At 35.3% G+C, this 10,827-nt stretch overlaps 1 pseudogene; it reads right to left on the bottom strand.

Annotated features, from left to right (window-relative positions):
• Positions 1 to 6,073: 6,073 nt before the first annotated feature.
• Positions 6,074 to 7,768, bottom strand: LOC126954424 (arf-GAP with GTPase, ANK repeat and PH domain-containing protein 1-like; annotated as a pseudogene).
• Between the last annotated feature and the right edge of the window lie 3,059 nt (positions 7,769 to 10,827).

Raw genomic sequence — 10,827 nt, 5'->3', positions numbered from 1 at the left:
CTTTGTAACTATTTACTTCAAGTAATTACAATTTCTAAAAGCCAGTGGAAGAAATATTTATTATGTGACCACAATAAGACATGACAGTACTTAAATGGAAGTTTCTAGGTATGTATGAACGTGCAATGGACAATACATTTATCTTTTTGTAGAGATGTAAATAACACATTTTCAAGGCAGAGTTTAGAGGATTGAATACTGGGTAGCAAGACCAGAAGTGGAGATAATGATACCAGACATCATTATTACATACAACCAGTCTGTCTATTCTTTATAATTTATTTACCTATGACATTGTAGGATAAAGAACATTATCCTGTACATATCCTCATTTTTTCATTTTTGAATCCTTAAAACTGTTCTAAGAAATAAATTAGCTATTCTACTAAACTAACATTACTCAACAAGATGTTGAGATTCAAAAAAGATACATACTTTGGGGAAGTTTAAGTTGGACTCAATGTGTTGTAACTTCAGCGCTGCCAGGCACGATGGCTCACACATGTAATCCCAGCACTTTGGGAGACCGAGGCGAGCGGATCACCTGAAGTCAGGAGTTCAAGACCAGCCTAGCCAACATGGTGAAATCCTGTCTCTACTGAAAATACGAAAAATTAGCAGGGTGTGGTGGTAGGTGCCTGTTATTCCAGCTGCTTAGGAGGCTGAGGCAGGAGAATTGCTTGAACCTGGGAGGTGGATGTTGCAGTGAGCCAAGATCGTGCCATTGCTTTCCAGCCTGGGCAACAAGAGTGAAACTCTGTCTGAAAACAACAACAACAATAACAACAACAACAATCTTTGGGGTCAAGGTTCTCATCTTCATGGTATGTTGTTGCCCATATATAAACTTATATGCCTCAAATACTTGAGAATTGTCTATTTTAAATAGTTAACCTATTAGGTAAAAGAATCAATTTCTGGTTGATGAGATGGAACATTTTCCCACTTTACATTACACTCCATATTATATAGTAAATTCATTAATTCTCTGAACATAAATGTTAATATACTTAAACTAATACTTTTGTGCAAACGGTTTCATCCTCATTTTTCTAATACTTCAGAATCACTAAACTAAGTATGATTTCTGTACCATTAAATTCTAAAGATATTTTTCAGGCCTCATTATATTCCAACTCCAAGCAACACTTATTACATTTACCAATTTATCTCTTTCTTCCCTTGGATTCCTCCTACTTCTCAGATCACATATGTCAGTCACTTTTGCCAGTTCCTCTCTTTCTACCAAATGTTTGTGTTCCTCGAGTGAATCTGAAACCTTTTTTTCCCCTATGCTTATACTAGGGAGTCTCATCTTTATTCACAACTTTAATTATTATCTATGTGCAGATGACTTCCAGATTGTGTCAATCAAGACCTAGCCTCTGGACAACATACCTACATATTTGCCTAACTCTCTGTGAGTACCTCTTGGATGTCTGCAACACACCTCAAATTCAGCTCTTTCAAGATTAAATTTGTCTTTTTGTCTTATATTAATGATTCTAACAAAGTGATTTGTAAGCAAATGTGTAATTCAGCATTAGTTTCATGGAAAACTGAAAAATAATGGTTTGGGTAAGGCCATCTGGAAAGAGTACAGGTAAAAATTTTGACTTACAGAGAATACCTTAGTTTGACATCTCATCTGGAGGATTTTTATGCCAGACTCATTAATGAACGCAACATTGCCAGAGTGTTTTGGAGCTTTGGTAGTTTAACACTTCACAACTTCCGGTACAATTTCTTTATATGAATTTTAGAAAAACGAATCAGTATATGAAATAAATATACTTGACAATGGCTTACTTATTAGAATATGTAGGAGACCCAGCACTTTGGGATGCCCAGGAAGGCGGATCACGTAAGGTCAGGAGTTTGAAACCAACCTGACCAACATGGTGAAATCTGATCTGAACTAAAAATATAAAAATCAGCTGGGCATGGTGGCAGGCACCTGTAGTCCAAGCTACTTGGGAGGCTGAGGCAGGGGAATCGCTTGAACCTGGGAGGTGGAGGTTGCAGTGAGTTGAGATCGCACCATTGCACTCCAGACTGGGTGACAAGAGTGAAGCTCTATCTCAAAATAAGAAAAAAAAAATGTGGTAGAGACAATCAAAATTAAAAATTGAAAAAATACTGTTTGGTGTTAATTAATTACTATATACAAATAAAAAAAGGGTATAATGATTGAATACAGCACAATTAATGAACACATTAAGTCTGAATTTCATTCTTAGATGCCGTTAATCTGATTTCATTAAAGTCAGTTTTAATCTAAACTCTATGCTTCTTAAAAGGAATTTGGTTGAAATATTATGTTTTGATGTTAATAAAGGAAAAATATTTTTTCTAGTTATAAATTATTTAACATATTACTATACAATTAAATGTTAATACATTGCATTTTCTATAAATTACCAAATACAAAGAATTCTTACCAAATAAAAATAATATAAACTGATTATGGGCATTATTTTCACACACTCTTGAGAATCTGAGCTAATAGGGAAGATGTGCCAATGCTGTGCCTGTATGATGGAACTATTTAGAGCAGAAAAAAGTATGTAATCAGTCAATTTTATTCTCTAAACATTGTCCTTACTACGGCTTTTAAATGTAACACTGATACGTCAATTTTTGCTTCCAGACTGTAAGATGGACCAGTTAGCAAGTTTGCGACCATAAATGCATAGCTAATTTAAAAACAAATGTGAAATATTGAAAATTAAAATGTATTTTGATTCTTATTTTTTGATGTTTGTTTCTATATTTGGTCTTTATTTAAAATGGAAATTTTGATTTTTTTTTTGCATATATATGTGTTCATCATGGATATCAGCCTGTAATCTTTTTTTCTTGTAGTGTATTTGTCTGACTTTAGTGTCGTAATAGATTTGGAAGTGTTCCTTTCAATTCAATTTTTTTGGAAGCGTTTAAGAAACATTGCTTTTTTTTCCTTCTTCTTTAAATGTTCAGTAGAATTCAGTGTGCCCATTAGGTCTTGGGCTTTCTTCGATGGGAAACTTTTTTATTACTGATTCAATCTCCTTATTCATTGTTCTGTTGAAATTTCAATTTCTTCATGATTCAGTCTTAGTAAGTTTTGTGTATTAGGTTGTATGTGTCTGAGGCTTTATTCATTTCTTCCAGGTTATCCAATTTATCAGCATATAATTGTTCATGGTAGTCTTTTATGATCATTTGTATTTCTGTGGTATCAAAGCAATGTCCCCTCTTTTATTTTGAATTGTATTTATCCACACCTTCTCTCATTTTTTCTTAATTAGTCTAGCTAAAGTTTTGTCATATTTTTCATTTCCAGAAAATTGAATGTTAGTTTTGTTGATATTTTATATCATTTTTCTAGTTTCTGTTTCATTTATTTCTGCTCTGATCTTTATTTTCTTCCTTAGCTTTTGACTTAGTTTCTTTTCCTAGTTTCTTGAGGTAATATTCGGTAATTCCGAATTGTTCTTATTTTTTGATGTAGGTGTCTGTTGCTATAAAGCATCTCTTAGCACTTCTTTTTCTATATCTCATTAGTTTTAGTGTTTTTTTCCCCTTTTTGTTTTTTTTCAAAGTTTTTAATTTTGTTTTTAATTTTTTTGGCTCTGTTTAGGAGCATGGCGTTTAATTTACACATATTTGTGAATATCACAAAAATATTTCTATTATTGATTTGTAGTTAAATACAGTTTGGTTAAGAAGGAGACTTGATATAATTTCAGTCTTTTCAAATTTGTTAAGATTTATTTGGTGGCATGACATATGATTTGTCCTGGAAAATGTTCCTTGTGCACTTGAGAAGAATGTATACTCTACAGTTGTTGGATGGAATGTTCTTTATATGTCTGTTAGGTCCAGTTGATCTAAAATGTAGTTCAAATCCAGTATTTCTTTACTGATTTTCTGTATGGATGATCTGTCCATTGTTAACAATCATGTTTTGAAGTCTCCTAGTATTACTGTATTGCCCCAATCTGTTAATACTTGCTTTATATAGTTAAGTGCTTTGGTGTTAAGTACATATATATTTATAATTTTATATCTTCTGGATGAATTGGTTCCTTTGCCAATATATAATAACCTTTTCTATTTTTAAAGTTTTTTACTTAAAGTCCATTTTGTCTGGTATAAACATAACTACCCCTGCATCTTTTGTTTTCTAGTTGTATAGACTATTCTTTTACAACTTTTCATATTCAATCTGTGTTTGTTCTTAAAGGTGATATGAGTCTTTTGTAGCCAGCATATGGATTGACTTCTTTTTTTCTAATGTCCATTCTTCTACTCCATATATTTTTATTGGAGAATTTAATCCATTTACATTTGAGGTAATCACTGATAGCTAAGGACTTACTACTGTGATTTTGTTCATTCTTTTTCAGTTGTTTTGTAGATTCTTTATTCCTTTCTTCCTCTCATCCTAGCATCCTATCTTCCTTTGTATTTAGGTGATTTTCTATAGTGGTATGCTTTGATTTCTTACTCGTTCTATTTTATATATCTACTCTATGTTTTTGCCTTTTGTTACTGTAAGAATTACATAAGACATCTTATAGTTACAACAAGTTAAGCTGATAATAAATGAACTTTGATTACATTTAAAAAAACTGTACATTTTTACTCCATCACCCCACATTTTATGATTTATGTCACAAATTCTATTTTAAATTGTACAACTCTTAATGAATCATTGCAGTTGTTTTTTAATTGTTTTATCTCTTAACCTTCATACTTCAGACAGAAATGGTTTATGCACTGCCTATATGTTTTCATTTTACTAATTACCATGCTTTTCTTTCAGCTGAAATAACTAAAGAACTCCATTTAGTTTTTCTTTTCTTTCTTTCTTTCTTTTTTTTTTTTTTTTTGACAGGCTCTTGCTCTGTCACCCAGGTTGGATTGCAATGGCACAATCTTGGCTTACTGCAAACTCTTCCTCCAAGGTTCAAGCCATTATCATGCCTCAGCCTCCTGAGTAGCTGGAATTACAGGCGTGTGCCACCACACCTGGCTAATTTTTGCATTTTTAGTAGAGACAGGGTTTTGCTAATTTGGCCAGACTGGTCTTGAACTACTGACTTCAAGTTATCTGTGTGCCTTGACCTCCCAAAGTGCTGGGATTATAGGCGTGAGCCACCATGCCAGACCCTTTAGTGTTTCTAAAAAGACAGGTCTGTTGGTGATAAATTCCCTCTGATTTTGTTTGTCTGGGGACATCTTTATCTCTCCTTATTTCTGAAGAATAGTTTTCCTGGTTGAAATATTCTTGATTTACAGTTTAAGTGCAGCACCTTGAATATATTATTCCACTCTCTCTTGGCATGCAAAATTTCTTCTGAGAAATCTGCTGTTAGCATTATTACAACTCTTTTATATGTGATTTGCATATTTTCTCTTACTGCTTTCATGATTCTCTCTTTGTCTTTGGTTTTTGACAATATGCCTTGGTGTAGTCTTTGAATTGAAACTGTTTGGAAACTTTTATCTTGTGGTAACTGGATTTTTATACCCTTCCCCAGACTTGGAAAGTTTTCTGCTATGATTTTTTAAAATAAGCTTTATGCACTTTTGTACTTTTCTTCTTTTAGAATTCCTGTAAGTTGAATATTTGTTCTTTCGATGCTGTCCCACAGATTCCATGAGCTTTCTTTATTCCTTTTTATTTTTCTTCCTCTGACTGTATATATTTCAAGAAACTGTCATTTAGTTCAGAGATTCTTTCTTTTGCTTTTTAATGTCTTATGTTTCTACCATTGCTTGTACCCAAAATATGCAAAGCTCCAGTAAATGATTTTTTTTTTTAAAGAAAGGCTCCTCAAAGAAAAAGTGTAAGTTCTCATCGATTTCTTTCCTTTGTGGAGTGAATTGCCTGCTGTAGAAATTAAGGGGTGTTTTGTGAGTTGCCCAGCTTTCTTGAGGATCTCTCCATTTCTACAGTTCTTCCTCCCATGAACTCGTTGTTGGAAGGTGTCAAAGGTCTATCAGAGATGCACTGAAGTCAGGACAAACAGTGGCAATCTGCTAGCAATCAGCCAATCTGGAGTTCACTCCCACTGCCTATTGATTAAGGCCTGGAAAGCTGGGATGATTGTGTGCTTTCAGCACAATGCAGGCTGGTCTGACCACCCCTCAGCCCTGGCCAGCGGGAGGATAATGGGCACAGGCTCTAGCAGGCTTGAGGTAAGTGCTGGCTCTCAGTGCAAAGACAAAGAAGGGCAAGTCCTGTTTAACTGGGATGGCTCTGCTGCTCCCCATGCTGTCCACGTGACTCCCCAGGCCTTTTTTTCTCTCTTTCTGGGTCACTCCGTATTCAAGAGGTGAAAAGGTTGGACCGGCACTTGGACTGCTTATGATTAGGCATAGGCTTGTTGGCAGTGGAAGGAACATCAAGCCAAAGTTCCTTCTGGCTGGTGCTGGGAGTTGATGGGACAGAGAAGAAATAGCTCCTTGTGACAATAATCTTCTGGTCAATGTCCTGAAAGACCCTCTCCACTTTTAGCCCGTGTGTAGTACACATCTCATAGTACATGCACCACTTTAGGTCATTAGAGGGCTTCCTCACCCTGGTGTCATCAATGACCTTTGGGTTAGTGGAACTTATGGCATCCTGGGTTCCCATCAGAACTAGAAGAATCTCCCTTGTGTTCCGATAGCTGGCCATTCAACTGTAGTAGTGGTAAACAGTCTGCAAACTTACCTCATTCTCCAAGGTGTGGAAAAACATAACAACATCCACCTGCATGCAAACTATGCCTTCTAGGAGCCCCTCTTCATCTCTAATGAGCAGCAGATAGCCCTAGAAGTCAATATCAATCTCTTTCTTAAAATTGCCACCCTCAGGAGACTCCACCTGGACACATGTGCCCATCAGGTACTAGTGTGATAGGAAGTACCAGTTTATATTCTTTAACAAACTGGAAACAGGTTTCTACCTTTTACACTCTATTTTACATTTTCACTTCATTCTGTTTTTTTTTTATTTCCAGAATTTCTGTTTGTTCCAGAAATTCAGGAAATATCTATCTATCTAATCTATCTATCCATCCATCCATCTATATATATAAGATCATATATATAATATATATATATAATCTTGTTAATTTTTAATCTTAGAACTTTTTTTTGTAATTTTGTTGAATCATCTATCAGCATTTTTTAAAAAGTTTGTTGTGTTTTTAAAAATTATTTAAACATTTGTCAGGCAGTTTATATAGTGTCATTTCTTTGGAGTCAGATACTGGGAATTATTGTGTTATTTTGGTGGTGTTATGTTTCTTTGTGTGTGTGTGTGTGTGTGTGTGTGTGTGTGTGTCTTCTTCGTGGATTTTTGTTGCCTTATTTTGATGTCCGGCATTTTACAGGCTAGTTTTTACAAGGAAAGACCTTCCCCTTTGGCGTGGATGGATGCAACGGCACGTGCTAGATATGTTGTGGTGCTCTGGCACCTGTGTGGACACAGGTGTAGTCTGTGTGTAGCTCTGTTAGTTGAGGTTGGTGTTGATGAAGATTGCAGGGATCTTCAGGCACCAATGCTGTGGAAGTCTTCAGCGGCAGCAAGGGTTGTTGGGGTCTTTAGTGGCAGTGGCTTCTAACATCCTCCCAATCAGTTATTCTCCCACTGGGAAAGTTGTGACTGATGTGGCCCCTCTTGGCATTGGGTCTCACTTACAGGTTCACTCCTGGTGGCAGTAGCACCTGGTGTCTTTGATGAGTGGTGTCCATTGAGTAGCCACACGGCTGAGGCCTGAAGTATAGGCATGCATGGAAGACTATAACACTGGAGAGCCAGGTCTGTATTGGCACTGACGTCTAGGACACAGGCATCCCTCCTACTGCATTGGTAGCAGTATGCAAAACATGGATGTTTGTGAAGTAATGAGGGAGCCAAGAACAGGACCTCAGGCATGAGCAGTATTAGAAAAGGTCTGTTGTCCAGGCAGGAACTAGTTTTAGTGGCAACTGAGCTGGTGCCTGGAGTTTGGCACATGCAGCAAGAACTTCTCTCCGGAACACATAGTGCAAACTAGCGTGCTATGACAATGGCCCTGGTGTCTGAGAGATAGGTTGGTTCACCACAGACACAGAGCTTAGTTTGATAGTGTGGGCACTCTCATTGTAGCCATGGCTCCAAGGCTGGAGGACTCATGGGTTTGGGAGAGGTTTATTTTTCAAAGCAGCTCAACGGTGGCAACCCCTTGAGTAGGCGAGGACTTATGCAGCCATATCTCTATCTCTGGGGTTTTCTGGTAGAAATGACTGTTGGTTACCTTCATGGCAAAAGATGCCAGTGTCCTTTGTGGAGCAGGCCACTGAGGACCACAATGATTCCTACTGTATGACTGATACCAATAGCTTTTGCCTTTCTTCTTTGCTCCTAGCTTTCTCCTGGTGTCTAAGGTATGTGAATCTCACCTGCAATCCTTTCTATGTAGATATTCTCCAGTTTTTAACTCTACTGTGTTGCTGCAGATTTTAATGGATCCTTGAGCCCTCTCTGGACTATTTTGATATTTGGATAGCAGTTTATATTTGTTCTTATGTGGTGGTGTTGAGGGCTGGTACTTTACCATCTTGGTGACAACATTCTTCTAGGTCCCTGTTTGACATTTTCTAATGAATATTGTCTTACATGTATATATGCCTGTGCCTCTGGGCATGCACAAATATTTAATACAGTTTTTACTTTACCCTTACTTTAAAACTCCTATATTAATTTAATGTTCAGGTTTATTTCATAATTGCTCAAATTATAATATAGAAATTAATATGATATAATATTCTATAATATATTTTAATTATATAGAAAATATGTACTTACTAGGAAACATTAAGTTATTTACATGCATTATTTCATTTAGTCAAAAAATTGAATTCATTAGGTAAAATTTCACAGGAAAAAAAGCCTGGAGTTCAGAGAGTTTTTCTCTTTTTTTTTTCTTCACATCTGAACAGTTAGTATTGGAGATGGTATTCAAATATAGGCCATTATACCTAAATAAATATTTTCACTAAATTGAATGAAAAGCTCCTATTACCCATTATACTTTAAAATAATTAAGAACGCAATGGTAGGGGAATGTTAAGTTGTTTGAAAATATCCAGCACTGAAAAAATTTCACTTCAACTTTTTCTTGATTTCTACATCCTCTTACTAAGAGATATTTCACACATCACACACACACACACACACACATATATACAATTTTGATATGCAAATTAGATTTAGAACATCCTCCTACTTCTTAAAGATTTACAATGGAAATAAGCATATTGAAGGACTGTTAGGAGACAATTCTCCATCGACTATTGTATTTCTGAATGTCTTCTGAGTGGAGACACAAGATGCTCTTTAATCTGGACTACCTTTTCAAATACATTATTATAGTGAACAGCTTGGGAAATAGATATACTATCTTCCTCTGGAGCAAATGTAAGGCATACATGCTATTCAACATAATACTTCTTCAATAAAGAAAAAGCATGCTTACTGTCCATTATAAGAAATTTGGGTTTCCTAAACTTAGGGCTCTTCTATTGTAATGCAACCTGCTGCATGTACTGGCTGCCTCTGGGCATATTCACGTTGCTTCTGTGAAACGTAAGAGCGAAGACAATTATCAAAAATATGCCAATGCTCATGCTGCCTGGTGGGCCATGAATAATAAAATAATTTATCTTTGACCCAGGACTTGTATGACTTTTGTCAGCATCCATGAAACCGTGATAAGTTAACTCGTTAGCTTGCAAGTGGGATAAAACCCCAGACTTCACATTTTTTGAAAATATTCTAAGTTCTTCAGTCAGTCATGATTTACATTATTTAAATAAGCATTTACAAATGTCTTCATGAAACATTTTTTAACATGTAAATTTATTAGTATACCACAAACTCATTGTATAATAAATAGTGGAATATTCTGATCTAATACAGGTAAGTAACATATTTTTGACTGTTTGATCTTCCAAAATGCAATTTGATATGATAAAGTTCTCAGGTAAATATACAAAATTTCTGTTGTTTTGATAAACTCAGGTTTTCCATGATCACATGGCATAGAATATATACCAGTAAATGTCCCAACCATGGTTGATAGTTTTAGTTCAGCTAATCATTTACCATAGGGAACACATTCCCATTTTTTTTTTTTCTTCCTGATAACTGGCGGAACAGAACACTGTTGCCATGGAAATATAGGCTGTGACATATATTTATAGGAAGGAAGGTGAAACAACAAGTAACAGAAACATGTAGTTGAAGAAAGCAGAATGATGACTCAAATAAAAATTGCACCTGAAGATATTTAGTGTGCTAAATTCAGGGTTGTGATTTTCATAATTAAGGAATACATTTCATTGAAAAATATAAGTAATTTTATTTATGAGCTAGTACTTACTAGCTATTATAATTTTTATATGAGATTCTATTTTATTTATAAATGCCAATAATATTTTGAATTTATAACCTATCTACACAGTGAAAAGCTATAAGCAAAAATCAATAATAAAGTGTTTTGCTACCAACCTCTGTTCATTACATTTTCTTAATTACTGCTATGAAACTGTTCCTATCACATGAGGTAAACACTGTTGTCAGGTGAAATAAAACACAGTGAAAGAAGTTGGCAGAAATTCTTTCAAAATTAGGGGCTTCTCTAAAAATGTGACAGTTTTCTTGGTGGTGAAGCTATGACAGCTATGTGAAAAGATAGAATCATTTTGGTTTTGAAATTGCCTGTCACTCAATACTCTTGTCCCTTATTAGCAAAACTTTGATTCTTCTCTTATTTTTAATGTCCCAAAGTATTATAGTACTGTTTA

This window comes from Macaca thibetana, chromosome 5 (genome assembly GCF_024542745.1).
Source record: "Macaca thibetana thibetana isolate TM-01 chromosome 5, ASM2454274v1, whole genome shotgun sequence".
NCBI lineage: Eukaryota > Metazoa > Chordata > Mammalia > Primates > Cercopithecidae > Macaca > Macaca thibetana.
The sequence above is the reverse complement of the archived record's forward strand: the minus strand, read 5'-3'. Positions and strand labels throughout refer to the sequence as shown.